The sequence below is a fragment of the Equus przewalskii genome, chromosome 11, assembly GCF_037783145.1.
Source record: "Equus przewalskii isolate Varuska chromosome 11, EquPr2, whole genome shotgun sequence".
NCBI classification, from domain to species: Eukaryota; Metazoa; Chordata; class Mammalia; order Perissodactyla; family Equidae; genus Equus; species Equus przewalskii.
In genome coordinates this window covers 17,133,629-17,156,500 of record NC_091841.1, presented here as the reverse complement: position 1 = coordinate 17,156,500, position 22,872 = coordinate 17,133,629, and the positions used below count along the sequence as shown (strand labels likewise).

Sequence of the window (22,872 nt, the reverse complement as noted above, 5' to 3'; positions counted from 1 at the left end):
AGCTTTTGTACAAATGAAAAATAAATGTTCTTAAAATTTCTGATTCCTACCAAGATTAAGAACTGCACAACTTGTACTTTTTTGAGCAAGTGATTTAATTGCTTTGAAATTTAGCCTTCATATAAAAAGTAGAATACAGATACTTGCCCTACCTTATTCTGAGTTTTCCTAAGAACTGAAAAAAAGACTTTATACTCATACATGTACACACACATATATTTCACATATTATTCATCTTATCTGTGTGCTTTGAAATCTGAATAACACTGTTACAATATAAGTAAGCACTAATATTGTTAGAGAATCCCTCCTGAAGAAAATATCCTCACTTTGGTTCACTCATTTTTAGTCCCATTATCCCTGACCCCTTCAGGGTTGTGGATGAAATACGCTTTCCTTTGACAACCCTTTACCTATGCCTTTTGTGTTCAAGACATCAGCTTCACTGATGGTCATGGAATAACAGGCGTCTGGATAACACTTCAAGGTTCTCATAATTTGGGAAACTACTCTTTATCTCTTTACTATACTCTTGAACTTAGCCCATTAGAATACTGAGCCTCTCTGCCTATGAATTTGATCTGATATAAATTTTCTAATATGCCTATAATGTAAGTAGTGTTTTTTACTCTCATATATTTGTCTTTACCCTGACTTCCCCAGGATACTTCTTATAAAAACATTATTTTAAAAAATCCCATAATCCCAATATAAAATTTTATGATTTTTCTATTTCAAGTCCTTATTCTTGGCATATATAGCTTATGTGATAGAAATCATCATATAATATTTTGTGTTCTGATTTTAACTAGAATTTTTATGAAAGTTCTTCCCATGTTGTCATGCTTTCCAAAGTTTATCAATTTAATACTGTGATAATGCGTACATTTTTATAAGAAGCATTTATTTAATCATGTCCTTTGAGAGACTTATATTGCTTCCAATTCTCACTCTCATAAATAATAATTCTACAAACAATTTTATAATAATTTCCAAAGTACAATATTGCTCCCCCAAATACTAGAGATTATCATTGTTATTAAGTATTAAAGAGTTTCGTACCTTCTTATTAACTGTATTTTTATTATAGAGTAATTCATGGTCATCACAAAATACTCAAAGTAAACAGAAGAACGTGAGAAGAAAAGTTAAATCTATCTCTAAATATTTAAATCTATTCTTCTACTCCCTGGAAATAAGTACCTTCAGTTTCTTCTATGTCCTTCCAGAAACATTGTATAAATATACTTGCCTATGTGTCTATCACTGTATCCTTTTTTTATATACAAATATGGCCAATATTTCAAGGTTGATGATTTTGCAGAAAAGCTGATGAATATGCAGACAAAAAATAAAGGTTATCTTGTGATGTTACCTATCTTATTATCTCACTTGGTCAGTAGGAAAAAAAATCTATTTTTATAACAGGCATGCAAATTTTTTTTTTTTTTAGAGATTTTTATTTTTTCCTTTTTCTCCCCAAAGTCCCCCGGTACATAGTTGTGTATTCTTCGTTGTGGGTTCTTCTAGTTGTGGCATGTAGGACGCTGCCTCAGCGTGGTCTGATGAGCAGTGCCATGTCCGCGCCCAGGATTCAAACCAACGAAACACTGGGCTGCCTGCAGCGGAGCGCGCGAACTTAACCACTCAGCCACGGAGCCAGCCCCCAGGCATGCAAATTTTTATCACTAACCAAATTTTATATTTTACTGCATTTTTAATGTAAATATTATCCTTCCAAGAATCCTTTATCTTTTGTCAGCTCATATTTTGCAATCAATATTTTATCTAGAATGGCTATTAGTCTAGCAAAATAATTACATTTCTTGGTTAAGAATACGGTTGCTGGAGTCAGATGGCATGAGTTCAAATCCATGTTACTCTTTGCATGATCTTGATAAAGACACTTTAGACATAATCATGGTTACTATGCAGATAAAATGAGAAAAGATCTGGCTCAATAAGTTAAAAACTATGCGAATCAACCTATTCTATCTCCACTATTATGATTTTGCTTTTTCTCTTTTTTTGAGAATTTTTTTCCTTTTCATAAAGCCAAGCTGTCAATTTCCCCAGTGTAATTTAATCTATTGTTTCAAAATATTTTAAAATTATAATATTTATTCACTTGTCTTCCGTAATTCCACAATTATCTACCATTTCAAATATTGAATCAAAATTATCTGGAGATATCGTGAGGAATGGGGAAAATACGCCCCTGTTCTTAACAATTTAATATGAGTTTTAAGATAAATGGAGATAAGATCATTAATTATATATGTCATTATGTAATTGCTATTAGAAGAGTATAAGCCCTCTGCAGAGAGAAGAGTACAAATTCCTAAAGGTAGATAAATTAGTAGTGAAAAGTTCATAATTATTAAAGGATGAACTATAATGTTAACTGAAAATAGTTAGGTTCCAAACCAGGTTTTCTTCAATGCAAAATCTCAAAAGCAGAGATAGGAAGTGTGTTAGCACAGAAATCAGTGCTTAAAATCTGAAGCCACGCTGCCTTGATTCACATACCACGAAACTGCCTATCATGGTGTGATATTTAACAAGATCCTTGATGTCTCTGTACTTCATTTTCTTCACTTGTAAACATAAATAATAAAATAATATACTTTTAGAGTGCTATGGTTATATAATTCCACATGGACAAAGCATATAGACGATGCAAGTATAGAGCACCTGCATTTGGAGTGGCTACTTTCATTATGATTGTTAGTACTGGTTTTTCAAGAAGTACATTCCATTTTTCCAAAACTATTAATTCAAATTGTTCATTTATCTTTGGCACAGTTATTTTCAATCATTAAGTTCCTTTACTGAGTGGCTGAAATCTTATCAGCACTGTGGATCATACTAGTTTTCTTACGGTGATCAGAAGCTAGGAATGACAATTCCAAATATCTTTAATAAATATTGAAAAATAAATAAAAAGTCCATATCAGCTTCAATACATGGGGCCCAAGATGAGAGGAAAGTAAAACTAAAATAAGTCCTTGACTGTGAAAAGTTATGGGACACAGATATAATAAAATCAGAGTGAGGATATTTGGGATGAGGGAAATGAAATCAAAGTTTTAATGGTTGATAGGGCAGACTTTATCAGGCAAATAGAAAGAAGGTCAACATGAAAACTCCAGTTTAGCCAGACTCAAAACTTGTAGCAGAAAAGCTTGGGAAAGAATGTTGTCTTCCTGGCTGAAGGCCATGAAAGCTAGGTTATGAAGTTTGAATATATTTTTATTGGTGAAATACAAAATTTGGAAGCACAAAAAACAAGAAAATAGCTTTTATCAAGATTTATTCAGTGGGGCCAGCCTGGTGGTGTAGTGGTTAGGTTTACACATTTCACTCTGACAGCCCAGGGTTTGCCAGGTCTGATCCTGGGCACAGATCTACAGACTGCTCATCAAGCCATTTTGTGGTGGCTCACATGGAAGAACTAGAAAGACTTACAACTAGGACATACAAGCATTTCCTGGGGTTTGGGATAGGAAAAAACAAAGGGGAATATTGGCATCAGAGGTTAGCTCAGGGCCAATCTTCCACACCAAAAAGATTTATCCAGTACTTAAAAAAAATCATTCAAAGCTCTTTAATGAAATTTACTCTTTTTTTTAATTTTTATTTTTTTCGGATGTACATCATATTTCAAATTCTGTGTACATTACATCATGTACACCACCTGAACACTAATTATAGTGCATCCCCTCCCATGTGAGCCTAATCACCCCTTTTGCCCTCCCCCCTAGTCATTTTTTAAATTAAATTTAGAATAATTAGACTTTGAGATCATCTGTAATGAAGTGCCTACCTCCTTCAAGATATCAGAGTTCCAGTACAGACGTCTATCTTTCTATCCCCTACACTTAGAAACTCAGTGAAAACCATACACCTGGATTCACTATGGCCCCAACAAAATAAAGATGGGGCGTACAGGCATCCTAAATATGATTCATCACAGGCTTCAGACTTATCACTTCCTTTCTTAGAGAAGACCATAAGTGTTCACACTCAGCCTCTGTGGGGAGTAGTAAAATTAAATATCTCTCCTCAGCTTTAACAGGATCATTTTTTGCTGCTGTTTTTAAGACTTTGCTTTTTAGAGCAGTTTTAGTTTCACAGAAAAATTAAGAGAAAAGTACAGAGATTTCCCATATTGTCCCTTCCTCACCCATTCATAAGCCTCCCCATTATCAGCATCCCCCACCAGAGGGGTGCATTTGTTATAATGGATGAACCTACACTGACACATCATAATCACCCAAAGTCCATAGTTTACCTTAGGGTTCACTCTTGCTGGTATACATTCTACAGTTTGGATAAATGTGGAATGACATGTATCTATCATGTATCATGAAAAGTATTTTCACTGCTCTAAAAACAGGATCATTTTTATATACCCAAAACATAGAACATAATAATTCCTTTCACACAGTATTTAATACTCATTAAACTCTAAATAAAATGTCTCCCACAATATAGTGGAAGAAAAATAACACTTTGAATGAGATACCTATGTGAGTGTTCATTGTGAGAATTATTAGCTCATACATACCAGAAAATCAGGCTGATATTTCATAAACATCATTATTCCAGATGGCCAGTCCAGGAATTATTTAAGTGAATTCTCATGGGCCTATTCTATGTTTCTAAACAGAAAGAAAGGACACAATTTCAGACATTTCCTCCTCTCCTAACTCTTTCTGTCCTCTCCCTCTTTTTAACTCCTTTATCTACCTTGAAAAGGAAAAGTGGGCATTTTAAATATATGATGAGTCATAACTATAACAAAACGGTTATGATGGTTTTCGAATGCAATGGCTGGTATACTCACTGGGGCTTCTGAAGCACTCTGTGCCATCATCTGCTTTCCACATTTTCATCCCAGTGCTTCTGCTTACAGATACTCCAACCATGCCTGACACTGCTGCCCCTTAGAAATGCCCATAGACTATCTCATTCCCTGAATGTCCATATTTTTTAGTGGTAAATGACCTTTCTCTGATATCCATTTCTACCTGTGCACAGAGTATCCAGCAAAGCCTTCCATGTTTTCCCAAATAACTTTCTTGCTAAAAGCCTTCCAGTATCAAAGCGTGTATATGTGTTTACTGAATAATGCAATCCCAAATTATAGCCTTATCTCATTTTTGCTTAATATCTTTTGTTCACTTGATTATACAATATCTCATAAGGCAAGTTCATGCTGTTCTATTTTGCGCACTTCCGATTAAACTGGGAGGCAGAGTTTAGCAGAAAGTAGTCAGAGAAGAAACAGAACCAGAACCCAAGCCTTCATGGCCCATGGTGATCTCTCTCTCTCCACTCTATCCCACACTGCCATGCAAACTGTCAGTTTCCAACCATCTGAGCAGAGACAGCATAAAGCCAAGAAGCCATAAACAGGCAAAGAAGAAAACCACTGATATGTTCAGTACACGTCTTGACTATCAAATGGGTGCACACTTCAGGATGAGTCAAACAAAGAGATCAGCATTTTATACGTGCAATTGAAAAATAATAGTGAGGAGGAGGGGACAGAGATGTCAGAGAATGGTGGCATGTATCAGAGCCCAAGGGAAAAATGTTATTGTGGGAAAAGCCAGGGAAGGAAAAGAATCAAGGGATGAGACAAGAAAAATCAACAGTGTGAGGGTAAGCAAAGAGCGACGTTAGGGATAAAGAATAATTTGTCTGAAGATTTCACTGGGGAGTTTTGCTTCTCTCTCCTCCACTCCCCATATTATCCCTTATTCCAACCCCCAAAAGAGAATGTAACTTCTGGCTATTAGTAGGGGTGAGAGTGGGTCCTGGGCAGCCAACATTAGCATCATTAGTATCAGGACAATCAGTATCATAGATTCATGATATTATCAGTATGCATCCTTCTCCTTCTCCTGACCTTAAGCTTTGCAAATAAGAATCTGCAGGTATAGGATGTTATACCTCTGCTCGTTTCAATGGACCTCCCTTTTCAATAAGAATTGGGCCTGAGACAGTGCTGCATTAAGCAGAGGCCAGTAAAAGCTGGGGAACCCTGAAACATCAGAACCATCTCATCACTGTGGGAAGTATGTTCCTGGAACTTAAGGTTTCTCAGGAGACAGAAGCGGATGATAACAACTGCCTAGAACCCAGTCCTAAGTGCTTCCTATTGCAGGATCTATGGGGCGGGAAGATATTCCACGGATAGCCAACTCTTCTTAAAAAGCCTGAATTAGAATCTCAAAAGAGTCTGTAATACTGGCAGAAAGTTCTTTATTTCTACTCTTAGAACATTCTGGAATAAAAGAGAAATAGCCCAACTATTCTGTAATGGCAACATCTTTAAAGCCAGCTCTATTACCCCAAAACATTCCTTGGCAGAACACCGGAGTTAAACATTTCTCCTTTCTCTATCAGATATTTGTAGAGATTTCATAAAAGTTCATGAAGTCCAGCCTCTGGATGGATGAGGACTTCACTCTTCCCATCCAACTCTGAAGGATTTGCACAGTGAGCTACTTAGCTCAGTTAATTCAAGATCACATCAAACCATGGGGCCAATTAATCCCAGAAAAGGTTGTCAACAGGCAGATTCTCTCTTCAGAGCCCTCCTCCTCTCCTTGGCAGTCCTAAGGGACCCCTTCCATTTCAGTTACCAAGTTTTCCACCCATACACCATGCTTTAAGGAAAAAGCACATTTTCACTGTCACAAAGGGAGACAACGAAATGTCACCAAATCTCTTAATTTAAACAAAATCTTTTCTAATGGCAGAGAAAACTCAGAGACCAGGTAAAAGTTAAATAGATGTGATATAATTGAATTCTAGCCTCATTATTTATGTTTCTGTGACTTTAGGCAAGTTTCTTCTCCTAGTTTTCTCTTTTAGAAAATGTTACTGTTAAATAGAATTATTATAAATCCTAATAACTAATAAAATGCATTATGATATAAATGATTACAATGAAAACTAATTAAAATTTCTATCATTTCTAAAACATTTTGAAGCCAGTAGGTAAAGGAAGGAAGAAGAGAAAGAGGGAATGGAAAGAAAAATGTTTTTACATATTTTTATTTTTAAATCAACTTAGATATAATTTACATACAATAAGATGCACCCTTTTTAAACGTAAAATAGATGACTTTTGACGAATGTATACACCCATATAACTACCACCACGTGGTAGGAGTTTATCAGTTTTAGTCTTCTATTCAAAGACCAGAATTAGGTTCTAGCTGTATTCTCTTCATATTTATATTCTATTTCTTTGCCTTCTGTTCTTTATTATTTGGTTTTATTATATGGTTCCTTCTGAGGATATGAAGGAGAATCTGTTCCATGCCTCTGCCTTAGCTTCTGGTGGTTTCCTGGCAATCTTTGTGTTCCATGGCTTATAGATGCATCACCCCAATCCGTCTTCAGCTTCACATGGTATTCTCTCTGTGTGCATGTCTGTCTCTGCATCTGAATTTTCTGTTTTTGATAAGAAAACCTGTCATATTGGAATAGGGCTCATCCTAATGATCTCACCTTAACCTGATCATCTGCAAAGACCCTATTTCCAAATAAATTCACATTCACAGCTACTGGTGATTAGAAATTCAAGATCTTTGGAGGGGTACAATTCAACCCATAGCACACCCTATGCAGAATCAGAAGGTAACATCTCAATTACTTACAAATTGTCAACAACCACATAGGTAAGGAATAGAAACATCATGTCAAATATAGCCAGAGTTTTGAGGTTTTATTAATTACTTGCTAATCATTTATACAATGTGGTCCAACCTGATCAAGTACAATTCTACAAAGTATATATGTTGCAAGTTTATGACTTTATAGTAAAGTAGGTACGTTCATAGATAGCCTGCCTGCTCATCTCACACAATTAAGATGAGGCTCAAAGTGGAAAATGTGAAAATGTTTCTTATGATAAAATGCCCTTACCAATTGTAGTTACTATTCCCTCACTTAAAAAGCCAGCCACCTTACTCACAGAAAGCTTTCTGTAAGTCATCTAGATAATTATTCCAACTTTTGACTTCATTTTACATAGGTAGATAGCTTCAAAGAATGATTGTGTCCTCAACTGTATATACAACAGAAATTTATCAATCAAATAGCATACGTATGTGTACATAAACATATATCTATGTTTGTTAAATAGCTGAATAAAAGAATAATGGGCCTTACTCTGACTATTAAAACTAAGCTGATTTTTATGAATGCCACTTAATTAAGAAAAACAATATTAATAAACCAAAAAATTTATCACTCTGTATGTTAATATCTGCCTTTCTTTTTGTTTAAAGATTTTATTTTTTCTCCTTTTTCTCCCCAAAGCCTCCCAGTACATAGTTGTATATTCTTCGTTGTGGGTCCTTCTTGTTGTGGCATGTGGGATGCTGCCTCAGCGTGGTTTGATGAGCAGTGCCATGTCCGCACCCAGGATTCGAACCAACGGAACACTGGGCCGCCTGCAGCAGAGCGTGCAAACTTAACAACTCATCCACGGGGCCAGCCCCTATCTGCCTTTTTGTTTACTCTAAAATAACCATTTCCACTATTTTCCCAGGGTTCTATGCACTATGAACTCAATATCCAGCTACAAGCTGTCATCAAGAAAACTAGAGCATAAAACTAACTCTATAAGTCACTGACTTAGTCAACAAGTGTTTATTAAAAAGTAAAGATTATCAATATACGATCCAGCTGTGGTCAGCTTATCTTGTTGTCAAAGCAAGAGAGAGAGCAAAATGAAGTGGGTGAGAACATCAGCTCCAGATTCATACAGACCCAGGTTCATATCCAGACTCTTCTATTTAGTTGTATTATGTCATGAAACAAGTTACTTAAATTCTGAGACTCAAGTTCGACTTTTGTAATGAGTATAAGAAGAATGTCTATTGATAGGGTTCTTGTGAGAATAAGATAAGGCAATAACATAAAAACATTTATGTGTTTAGAAGCAAATGAGAAAATCACAATGGTGAGAAGAAGCCCTCAGAGCCATTGACACAGAGCAGAATGACAACATATTGACTCCTAACTCCTGCTTTAGTATGACCAAGGCCGACAAGTGTTGTTACTCATATTTTTATTTATTTACATAAAATAGTTTGTTGTCCTCAGTGCAGTTATGTGCAACACATTTAAATAATGTGTTAAATGTCCTTAATAATCCCTGAATAAATAATTGTGACCCTCAGATCCCCATGTGTCCATGTGTTTTTCAAGTACAGCTCAACAACAAGAAAACCAAAACCCTATTAAAAAATGGGCAAAAGATCTGAACAGAGATTTATCCAAAGAAGATATATGGATGGACAACAGGCATATGAAAAGATGCTCAACATCATTAGCTATCAGGGAAATTCAAATCAAAACTACAATGAGGTATCACCTCACCCCAGTCAGAATGGCTATAATTAATAAGACAGGAAACAACAAATGTTGGAGAGGATGTGGAGAGATGGACACCCTTGTACACTGCTGGTGGGAGTGCAACTGGTGCAGCCACTATGGAAAGCAGTATGGAGTATCCTCAGAAAATTAAGAATAGATCTACCATATGATCCAGCTATCCCACTGCTGGGTATTTATCCAAAGAACTTGAAAACGCAAAGGCATAAACATACCTGCACCCGTATATTCATTGCAACATTATACACAATAGCCAAGACTTGGAAGCAACCTAGGTGCCCATCAAAGGAGGAATGGATAAAGAAGATGTGGTATTTATACATGATGTACTACTACTCAGCCATAAGAAATGATGAAATCCAGCCATTTGTGACAACATGGATGGTCCTTGAGGGTATTATGCTGAGTGAAATAAGTCAGAGGGAGAAAGTCAAATACTGTATTATCTCACTCATAAGTAGAAGATAAAAACAATGACAAACAAACACATAGCAATGGAGATTGGATTGGTGGTTACCATAGGGGAAGTGGGGAGGTGGGAGGGCAACAGGTTTGATTAGGCTCACTTGTGAGGGGATGGACTATAATTAGTTTGTGGGTGGTAAACATGATGTAATCTACACAGAATTCGAACTATATTATGATCTTCATCTGAAAGCTGTATAATGTTATAATCCAATGCTACTGCAATTTTAAAAAAAATTCAAAGAGACTTATGCACCCCTATGTTCATTGCAGCCTTGTTCACCATAGCTATGATGTGAAAGCAACCCAAGTGCCCATCCACTTATGAATGGATGAAGAAGATGTGGTATTTATATACAATTCAATACTATTCAGCCATAAAACCAGACACAATCTTCCCATTTGCAACAACATGGAGGGACCTTGAAGGTATTATGTTAAGTGAAATAAGCCAGACCAAGGCAAATGTCGTATGATTTCATACATACATGGAAGATAAGCAAATACATGGACAAAGAGAACAGATTAGTGGTTACCAGAGGGGGAGGGTTTTCTGAGTTGGGCGTAAGTGGTAAAGGAGCACATATATATGGTGAGTGACAAATAATAATGTACAACTGAAATGTCACAATGTTATAAACTATTATGATCTCAATAAAATAAATAAAAATCAGGATATAAGTTTCCTCAGACTGTGTGACTTACCAATGAAAAGGACTTATTTCACCATAGCATTAGCTCTTTAGCAATCCAGGCTAAATAAGTGAGGCCTAATCATGAGTTTATTTGACCACATGCTTCTACCATCATAGAGGTGGTTAATATTTTGTTTCCAGCCTGATTCAGAGAGCGATGATTTTATGATTGAGTTCTTTGTCAAATGAAACCATATATTCTGGCCTCTTTGTTATCTAGTTAACTATATTCCATTAATAAGAGAGGGAAGAATAGCATATATTGTCAGCATCTTTCTTAGCAATATCACCAAAAATATCTGGTGTGGAGTTCTGAATTGCATATTTTGAAGCTCATGGATTATAGATTATGCTAATTTTACATGTGAAAAGTGGGGCTTGGGTCACCATAGAAGGCTATGAAACAATATGAGCACAAAAAGAAGATGGGGATATTGAAAAGTAGCAGAGTATTTGCAGATATTCTAAATGATCTGGGAAGATTAATGGATAATCTTTATGACTATGTAACACCAGATAAAGTTGTTCCACTTGAGGAGACGCTATGATTTCTACTACTATGATTTCAGAACAATACACAAGATTTAGTTATTTTTCTGCATGTCTGCCTTGCTCGTTTGAATCCTTTTTTATACTTAGCCTCCTTATGATTAATATTAGAATGCTGAAGCATCAATTCTCTTCAATCTTAATGTGTGAAGCAATATGAAAAAACCTAAACATTTAAAGTATCTTGCAGATACAGACAAGATATATACTTCAAATATTAACAAGTGTTGTCTGTGTGGAAAGAAGTGAAACAAGGTTTTTGTATTATTTTTTATTTTACTTTTTATAAAATTTGTAATGAGCACAATTAATTTTGAAAATGGTTGCATTATTTAAGAAAGAACCATGAGAAAACCATCCATTAACTAAAATAAATTTACAGTTAATTATAGTATAACTCATAACATAGACATAAATCTACAGTCTCAACAGAGACATTTTATATGCAAAAACTGAACATATATTTTCCTAAGAAATTATGAAAATCTTAAAAATATATTTTAAACAAAATATATATCTTGAAAATCTTAAAAATATATTTTGGTCATGGGATGTATTCACATAATAAATGTTTTTCATCACACACAAGTTATTAAACATGGGGAGAAATTTACTACAGTTAAAGAATCAGCCATGGCTTTCCTGGAAGGAACAATTCTTCACTGAAAACAGATGATACATTTCTCTGCTGCCTCATTGTTTTCTTCTGGTCCAGAGATTTCTCATGACATTTTTCATCTCTCCATTTCTCACAGTATAGATCAAGGGGTTCAACATAGGGGTGGTAATGGTATAAAAGACAATGATGTGGGAGTCACAAGTGGATAAGGCTTTGTGCCTCCCTCCCTAAGATTCTTCAGGGAGTGGAGAATGACCCCATAAGATATGAGGAAGAGCATAAGGATGAACACACAGATTGCCTCATCATTGGCAATCACAGTGACATCAATAATGTACGTGTCAGTGCAGGCAAGTTTTAATAAGGGGTACATGTCACAGAAGAAGTGATCAATGACATTGGGGCCACAGAAAGGCAGATTATAACCCAAGTGAAGTATAACTGTAGCATGCAAAAAACCTCCAACCCAAGCCAACAGAAGCAGCAGAACACTCATCTGTTGATTCATGACTGTCAAACAATGCAAGCGTTTACAGATGGCCATGTAGAGGTCAAAGGCCACTACCACCAGAAGAAACATGTCAGCACCACCAGATAAGTGCCATATAAAAAGCTGGTTCATGCAAGCTTAGAAGGAAATGGTTTTCTTCTCATGAAGTAAGTCTGTCATCATATTTGAGGTGACTGTAGTAGAGTAAATAGTATCCATAAGCACTAAGTAGCCATGAAAGAAGTATATAGGGGTATCCAGAGTTGGGCTGAGCACCACAGTCATGACAATGTGCTTGTTGCCCAACATTGTCCCAATGTAGACGAGGAAGAATACTACAAATAATGTTTACTGACCCTGGAGGCTCTGAGTGAGCTCCAAGAGGACAAATTCAGTCACATTGTTGGTTTGTTCCATAGGTTCTTCTGTATGTCTATTTCAGATTTAAGGCAAAACTACCTGTAAATATGATTATTAGTAGTGACTTCCTAAAATCTTGAGATAACTTGTTTATTCACTTAACAGATAAGCACTATGATTTATCATGTTCCAGTACATTTAGAGATTATAAGAGTACAAGGCTGCTTTAAAACTGGTCCCTAACCTCAGTAATCTTTTTTGTAATTCAGGAAATCTTCCATTTAAAACATTTAAAAATTAAGATAGAAAACCTTTTGTAAAACTGCTCCCCAATCACATGCTATACTATACTGGGAAGGTTAAAAAATATCAGTTATTTGTGTGTCTGCTTGAGCACCAAGCACAATGTTTACAGAGTAGGTGTTCAGTAAGAATTAAATGAAAATATCCATAGCTCTCTATAGTATCAATAATTTTTCTGTGCACTAACTTACTTGTAGTCCTTTTTGTCTCTCTTCTTGCTTATGTGTAAGGCAAAGAGAAACAGGGACAGCTATCTATCTGATAAAATAAAACACTTTACACAAGACTCCATCTCCGACTATACTGAAAACCAAAGGTGTATGGCTGCCCAAAATCTTTGGAACACAGCCATGTTGTTGATGACCCAGAGGATGTAGTCTCCACTTTCCTGACATAAAATCCAAATGACTACATTTTCCAGATCTCCACGACAATTGGGTGCAGACATGTGACTTGGATTCTGCCAACCAGGATCATATGTGCAAGTCTTTAAATTGGAAATTAGTTATCTGAGGCTGGGTTCTCATAGGGAGTCAACAGAGTCAGAGTCGTTCCTAGGTCAGGGCAGTGGTTGCACCTTTGCAGTTAGCCACTGCCAACATGGTCATAGTGTCAGCAAAGGCAGCATGTCCTTTAGCAAGCCAGTCCTGTAAGATGTGCTTCTGCAAATTGTGCCTTATCATTCAGAATGGAGTCTGTGACTCTAGTCCTTCCAAAGATTCTTTATGCCATAATTTCATATAATAAGTCCCTTCTAATTAATCTTTCCAGATATGATTCTGTCTCTTCAGATAAGAACCCTGACATATACCAAACTAATCTGAAATTCTCCATTTAAATTTATCACTCAGGTGGAATTTCATCAATTTCAGAAGCATTCCTGTTAACAAGCCATCTTATTACAAACACATTTATTCTAAAGAATGTTACATGGAGATGATGGTACTTTATTGAGTAAATAAACAGATTCAACAACTGATTATCAAATTATTAATTATTTTTAAAAAATAAGAGCATCTATTTGAAGCAAATGTCAACCTAAAAAGCAAATTCACCTATTATTTCACCCTCAAAATGAGTTTATTTGGAAATAGCCAAAGGAATTTCAATTCAGGATGTGCATGCTATGGTGAACCATAGGAAAGCCAGAAAACAAGGGAGGGGAGTTAGCTTTTATAGAAGAAAAGGGGGAGTTAGGAGAGGCTGTTCTAAAAGAAAGTCCCTGGGGGAAAGTAATGGGGAGGCAATGGCTTCTCATTGTCCGAGCTGCAGCATTTCTTATTGGCTGGGTTGTTGCCAAATGCGGAGAGAAATCTTCCCTCAGTAGTAAAGTAGTTTTACTTCCTGTTGAAGATGGAAGCACAGGTCTTTTCCTGTTTGGTGTATTTTAGGATGTATGATAGAGTGTGAGAGTTTCCTCTAGAGGCTTATGAACTTATTTTAATTATTCTTTTATTAATTTCCACAACACAGCAGTGCTATGAGTGAGGACACAGCAATTAATAAAACAGAAAAAAATTATGTAAAAGATCTTTCCTTATGGGCCTTACATTCTTATAAGAGAGTCAGACAATAAATAATGGGACAGTTTAATAAAGTAATTCTTATTTAGTTCTTCTAAGACAGCAAACAGGGTACTATGACAGAAAATAAGAGGAGGGATTCTAATATGGATAAAGTTATCTGAGAAGGCCTTTCTAAAAAGGTGATGTTTAAGCTGAGATCCAAGACATAGAAAGTTACAACCATTTGAAGCACTGCTACATGTAGTAAAATTAAGTAAAAATTAATTAAGTAAAACTTTCTTGCCTCACAGATGACATGATCTATATGTAGAAAACTAAAAATTTCACAGGAATTTTCATTGCAGTACCATGTTAAAAAGGATTGGTTAGAGTGGGCAGACTTGTCTTGTTCCTGATTTTAGTGGGAAAGTTTTCAACATTTCAGTGTTGAAAATGATGTTAGCTGTGGAATTGTCATATATGGTCTTCATTATGTTGAGGAACATTCCTTCTATACTCAATTTCTTGAGAGCTATTTATCGAAAAGTGTGTTGAATTTCTATACTAAATAGGAACGACTGAAAGAGAAAACTAAGAATACAATACCATTTACAACACCATCAAAAAGAATATCATACTTAACAATAAACTTAACCAAGGATGTGAAAGGCTTCTACACCAAAAACTGCAAAATGTTACTGAAATATATTATAGAAGACACAAATAAATGGAAAGAAACTCATATACTGGAAGATTTAATATTGTTAAGATGTCAAACTACCTAAAGTGACCTACAGATTCAATGCAATCCCTTTTAAATCCCAAGTGTCTTTTGCAAACATTAAAAAATCCATCCAAACTTTCACATGGAATCTCAAAGGATGTTAAATAATCAAAACAATCTTGAAAAAGAAAAACCTAGTTGGAGATTTCCCATTTCCTGATTCTAAAATTTACTACAAGCCTATGGATACCAAAACAGCGTGGTACTGGCATAAAGATATACACAGAGACTAATGGAATAAAATAGAGAGGCTAGAAAGAGAACTTGGCATATGTTTTCAAAATGATTTTCAACATGAGTGGGGAAAGGACAACCTGTAGAACAAACGATGTTGTGAAAACTAGATATCTAAAATTCAAGGAATGAAAGTGAATTCTGAACTTATACCGTACAGACATAAAATACTAGCTAAAACTATAAAACTCTTAGAAGGAAACAGAGAAGAAAAGCTTCAGAACGTTGGATTTGGCAATAATTTCTTGCATATGACACCAAAAGCACAGGCAAGCAGAGAAAATATAGATTAATTGTACTTTATCAAAATTAAGAACTTCTATGAATCAAATGACACTCTAACAGTGTAAAACGGTAACCCATGGAATAGGAGAAAATATTTTCAAATAGTATATCTGATATGATATTAATGTGCAGACTATATAAATAACCTCTACATCTCAACAACAAAAAGAAAACAAACAACTCCATTAAAAGTGAACAAAGGATTTGAACTGAGGTTTCTCCAAAGAAGATAGATAAGTGACCAGTAAGCACATGAAAGGATGCTCAACATCACTAATCATTAGGGAAATGCAAATAAAAAACAAAATAAAACACAGCTTCACACTCATTAGGATCGATATTATTTAAAGAAAAAAAAGCAAACAGAAAGCATATGTAAGAGAGAATATGGAGAAACTGGTACAATTGTGCATTGCTGGTGGGAATGTAAAATTGTTTAGCTACTATGGAAAATGTCATGATATTTCCTCAGAAAATTAAGCGAATTATCAAACGATTCAACATTTCTACCTTTGGATACATATCCAAAAACATGGAAAGCAAGGACTCAAAAATCCTGCTATTTCTACACCCATTTTCATGGCAGTATTATTCACAGTAACCAGAAAATAGAAGCAAACCAAGTGCCTACTGACAGATAAATGTATAGACAAAATGAGGTATATGCATATAATGCAATATTAACCTTGAAAAGGAAGGAAATTCTGACACATGCTAAAAAATAGAGCAATATATGACACATCCTCCTCAGTGAAATAAGGCAGTCACAAGAGGACAAAGATTGTATGATGTAACTTACATAAGGTACTTAAAGTTGTCATATTCATAAACACTTAGTCAAATGTTGGTTGCCTGGAGCTCAGAGAGGGGCAATAGGGAATTATTGTTTAATGGATGTGGAGTTTCAATTTGGAGAAGATGAAAAAGTTCTGGAGATGTATGGTCATGATGTTTGTATAGCAAAGTGAATTAACTTAATGCCACTGAACTGAACACTTAAAAATGGTTAAAATTGTAAATATTGTTATATATGTTTTACCACAATTTAAAAAATAAATTTAAGAACAAAGGTGACTGCATTAATAGCCTCATGATGAGAATATAAACTATAGCAAAATAGCTCAATGTGTATGCAAAGATCACTGGCTTCAGATATACTTGAGTAATTTATTTAAAAGGTAGATATGTCAATCCAACCACAGAATTACCAAATTTAAATCTCTATTTCTATGTCCTGATAATCTGCATTTTACAAGAACCCTAACTAATGTTGAAACTACATTAAAGTTCGCTAACAAATTGAGAAATACACTAATCCAAATTAGGATATTTTTATAATGATTTATAATTTCCTTCTTAGACCTTTCCTGGAAGTGCCTATAAGATGACACCAACATACTTTTGACAAATATTTTTCATTTGGCCCTGAACCATAGAAAGTATATTCTTTTCTCTTCTTCATTTAAAGGATAAAGTCATTTTATATTGTTATAATTATTTCTCAGTCACTTTTTTTTTTATTTTCCTTTTTCTCCCCAAAGCCCCCTGGTACATAGTTGTATATTCTTTGTTGTGGGTCCTTCTAGTTGTGGCATGTGGGACGCTGCCTCAGCGTGGTTTGATGAGCAGTGTCATGTCCATGCCCAGGATTCGAACCAACGAAACACTGGGCCGCCTGCAGCGGAGCGAACAAACTTAACCGCTCTGCCACAGGGCCAGGCCCCCTCAGTCACTTTTTTACTTCAGAACTGTGTCATAGTATTTTTCATCTCTAAATTTCTGAGTATGTTTAAGAAGTTTAACAAGGGAGTCATCATGCTATAAAACACAACCACTGCTTTTTCAATGGAGAAGGTGGTGATTAGGTGCAAACATATAAATTTGCAGGTCACAAAGACTAGGATGACCTCAGCGATGTGAGAAACAAAGGTGGAGAGGGCATTGCATCTCCCTTCCAAGCTATAGGTCCTTAGAAAGTACAAGTTGACCACATAGATGATCAAGAGGAAAAAAATTAACAAGCAGATGAATCCACTGTTGGCAGCAGCAAAGAGACCAAAGGTATGATGTCCATGCAGGCGAATTTTGACAGAAGGTTTAAATCACACATGAATGGTCTATGACACTGGAGCCACAGATAGGCAGCCAGACTGTGAAGATGATCTGAATGGTTAAAAGACGATAGCGTCTGGCTCATACCACTCGAAAGAGGAAGGCACTTCCTTGTCAATCATGATGATTTCATTGTACAGAGGTTTGCAGATGGCCACATAGTGGTCATCAGCGTCCACCATGGGCAGGATGATCCCAGCATCATAAAAAGATGCTCAGCAAAGTCTTGAGTCATGCACTTCCTGGAAGAGATGGTTTTCCTTAGAGCTAAAGTGTCACCTAGCATTTTAAGTGCCATGAGTAAAGAACAGCACCTGTCTATAGGGGATAAGTAACACAGGCAGGAAATGGAAGCACTACCCAAGAGTATAAAAGATGACCTGATGAATGAAAAAGATATATTTTTTCAATATTTTAAAGATATAAACTCCTCCTAAATTAATCTTCTTAAATTGAATCATTTAAAATAATAACTGAACTTTGTTTTGTCACTAACCTATTTTAACATCATTTAATGTAATTGTAAACTTACCTTAATTTTAAATTATTATTTTCTTATTAAATTTAAACTTATTAGTTTATTTTAAACTTAATTTTGAAACATTTATATGTGAGGCTAGACATAATTCTGAAAAAGAATAGTAATGAAAGATTGCTTGTCCTATCATATACCAAAATGTGTTATATATCAAAGCAATAATATTTTGTACCAATTGGTATTTGAATAAAGACATCAACAAAATAGTACAGAGTCCTGGACTGGATCCAATTACATATGGGACTTTATAAAATAGCAGTCAAAATTCCAATTCAATGGCAAAAAGATAATTACGAAACTGTGAAAAAAACCTAAACTTTAGAAAAACAACTAAAATGCAATCCCTATGCAACTCCTATATCAAAATAAATTTCTGATGTAGCAAACATTTTAAAACAAAATCAAAACCACAAAAATGCTTAAAAAATAAATGCTAAATATAGTTGAAGGATATTTTGGTAAGAATGAAGTAGGGAAAGTCTTTCCCAGCAAGATACAAAAAGCTAAAAAAAGTTAAATACAATATGTAAAGGAAAAGATTTTACATATCAAAAGCATTCTACATAGTATAAAAAATTCAAAACCATAACACAAGCCAGAAAAATAATAATGACATAAACAATAATAAAAAGACTCATTTTTAGTATATAAACAACTCATGAAAATCAGTGTGCAAAAGATCAACAATTAAATAAAATAGACAAAGGGTGTTAATAGACAATTAATAGAAAAAGAAATACAAACTATATTAAATGTGAAAAGATGCTCAAACTCAATTATATCAAAATTATTATGATTAAATCATAAAAAATGAAATAAGTTTAATCATATATCGTATGCCATAAATATTTATCAGGTACTAGTTGTGGGGAACGTGGATAAAAGTATTCTCATAGATAGTGGGCAGGAATGCAGCTGTTAGTACAACCTCTGGGATGGCAGTTTGGCAATAACTGTGAGTACCAGCATTTTCTATACATACATCTGACCATTGATTCAAATACATACACAGCAGTTTCATTCTAGGAACTCATACTTGCACATAACCAGAAACATACTTATTGCAAAATTATTTGTCATAACAAAACGTGAGGTACAATATGAAGAGGGAGGCATGCATTAATTTTAGTATTCATTTATACGGCAGTATTATACAGTATGAGAAAAACTAATAATTAGATCTATATGGATTGGTATGGAAATGTCTTCAAGATGTTGCACAGTAAAATCACACATTCACTACACAGAAAAAACCCACAAACATATTTGGATACATTTGCATTTGCAAAGATGATTACCTAACGAATCTTAAGAAACAGGTTAAGTGACTGCCTCAGGGAAGAGGACTGGAAATTATATTGGAGATAAATAGAAAATTTATTCTACACTTTATCTCATTTTGTATGGTTTTTGCTTTTACCACTTATTATTATTACACTTCAATTTTTCCTTAAAAAAACTAGAAGGATTATACTAAAAATTTTGTATATAATGGAACTGAAACTTCATAGGGAAGACAGAGTTTACAGCATTAACTATTTTAAATACTATAATAATAAGAATTAATTTAAAACGGAAGAATATAAATAGGAATAATACTAAGTCTCAGAAATTAGTAAAAAAGAGAAATGTATAAATTGATTAAAAGTTAAGGTAACTATATAAAAATATCCTCACTAATTCATTACATATTATTGACTCCTTGATATATAAGCATTACCACCTTCCAGGTGAAGTGATAAAGACCTTATAGACCTTATATTCTATCAGGGAGAGAAACAGTGATTAGTAGCACCATCACATTGTTCTTTCCTTAATTATAATTATCGTATATTCTTCGAAGAAAAGAATGTCAGCATCAGATTTAAGGAGACTTCTGCATTCCAAAGAAATGGACCCTAATTTCAAATATCTCTCTTCATGGTAGATGATGCACTTACTTACTAGAAGATATGACATTTATTCTCCAGAGCTTCTTCATAGCATTTGTCATTTCTGAATTTCTCAGAGTATAGATTAATGGGTTCAGCATGGGGGTTGTCAATGAGAAACGTCTTTGCAGGTCTTACATACATGAAAATACAAAGAATGAAGAAAAAGATAACCACAGTGATGTGGGAACCACAGGTCTGGAGGGCTTTCCATCTCTCTTCATGACTAAAGTTCTTTCGAGAGTGCAAGATGACACCATAGGAGATAAGTAAGAGTAGGAACACGATAGTGTAGATTAGTCCTCCATTGGCCACCAGTAAGAGGCCAATGATGTAGGTGTCAGCACAGATGAGTTTCAATAAAGGATACATGTCACACATAAAGTGATCAATGATATTGGGGCCACAGAATGGGAGCCCATAAATAGTGCTAAGTTGAATTACTGAGTGCAGAAAACCTCCAATCCAACACACTGCCAGCAACACAATACACACCCATCACCTCATGATAACCAAATAATGCAAGGGCTTACAGATGGCCACATACCGGTCATAGGCCATCACCAACAGAAGAAACACCCCTGATCCAGAAGAAAAATGCTCTATAAAGAGCTGAATCATACAATATTGGGATGATATGGTATTTTTCTGAAAGAACAAGTCTGACATCAATCTTGGGGTAATGAAAGATGAATAAATAACATCCATAATTGATAGGCTAGCAAGAAAAAAGTACATAGGAGAGTCCAGGGTCTTACTGAAAGTTACAGTCACAACTATAAGCATGTTGCCTACCGTGGTCAATATGCAGACAAACAAGAAAATAACAAAAAGGACTTTCTGCCCTTTTGGATCCTGTGTGAGGCCCAAGAGGACAAAGTATGTCACAATGCTCCTCGGTTCCATCCAGTCTTTTTAGGTGCTGACTTCAGGTCTTAGAAGCAGTTTACCTACAAAGCAAGTTGGAAAACTTTTAAATGCATACTATACATTTACTATTTTATTTGTTGATTCACATTATAGAATGTGCAAAGGGTATCTATTTGTGTCAAAAGTGTTGTAGACACTGTGATTACCAAATTGATCAAGACACAGTTGCCTATGCTCAGTGATTTGATACATAAGGAGGGATCAGTCAATTTTAGGCTAATGTAGTAAATACCATTATACAAATTCACACAATTCTATCCATTATTCACACAATACTAAAGGTCACAGTGTAGGAAGATAGTGATCAAACTGAAATCAGAGTAGGTTTCCCAGAGGAAGCAATGTTTTAGCTGAGTTTTACATGAAAAGTGAAAGAACAAGGGACGATGGGAAGAGAATTCCATGAAAAGGTGCACCATTCATAGTCACAAAAGTGTAACACTTGAGACCCATATAAGGTTATTTACATATTCAAAATGAGCAGGTCAAATTATTTATTTTAGGTCTCTACCATGGATCACCTCAGGTCTCATTGAGATCACATTTTTAGGATCTTTAGTTGGATATTTCACTTTTGTATGACCAATAAATTCTGAAAAACTTCAGTTTTGTGTCTCTAGCCCCTATTTGACAAATGTGTAAATGCAACATCTCCAATTTTAGATGTCACTAATTGGATGTCAATTTAGTAGTTACAGAACTTAATTTTCCACAATAGACATAGATGTTCCTGATCTCATTAAATGGTATCACCTTCCATTAAATTGTTCAGACAATTAATATCACAGTGTCCCTCACTCTTTTATTGTTTTTGTATTACTTATTGATACACTTAATAAGTCTTGTTGACTGTACTTTCTAATATGTCACAAATTTGATCATTTCCCAAACCCTGTTTCTTCCTGGCCCACTGCAATAGCCTCCTGTTAAGTCTCTCCACTTTCATTTTGCCCTCCAACAATTTCTTCTCCTGAAGGAGCTCAAAATACCCTTCTAAATCTTATTGTGATTATTTCAACTACTGCTCAAAACTTTTATATTGAATTCCAATCACATACTCAAAATATAATATATTTAATACTTATAGTAACAAGAACTGTAATCCCCATTTCATATTTGAGGAAACTGAGGCTCAGAGCATCTAATTAATTTTCCCAAGATCTCACATTTTTAAATAGCAAAAGTATAATTGGACTCTAAGTATGATTTATCCCAAAGTGATTTAGTTTCTTACATAATGAAGAAATTCACACAGTTGTGAAGCTAGTTCCCACTACTTACTGTTAACCTTACCTTGTAGTAGCTTGCCCATAATCTGAAGGAAGATTTTTTAACTCATTCATAGGGATCTGGAATTCTTTCATCCACTACTACAACAGAGGACAAAAGGCTGCATTATGACTGAGGATAGATTTTGTTTCATTTGGCTGTCCATTTTCTACATGGAGTTTCCTGATTATTTAGAAGATTGTTTTTATTTGCACAGAAGATTAGTTACTAGGATTTCCATGATGCATACAGAAAAACAAAAATATATCATGCTAGGATAATTTATCAAAAAGGCAATAAACCCTAATTTTACATAAGAATAGCTGCCAGCCAGGGAAATTTTTCTGGACTAACTTCTTTCCTGAAAACTTCAAAATAGA

The 22,872-nt window shown here is 34.9% G+C and overlaps 1 pseudogene; it reads right to left on the bottom strand.

Annotated features, from left to right (window-relative positions):
- Nucleotides 1-20,298: 20,298 nt before the first annotated feature.
- Nucleotides 20,299-21,199, bottom strand: LOC103563601 (olfactory receptor 4A47-like; annotated as a pseudogene).
- Nucleotides 21,200-22,872: the final 1,673 nt, after the last annotated feature.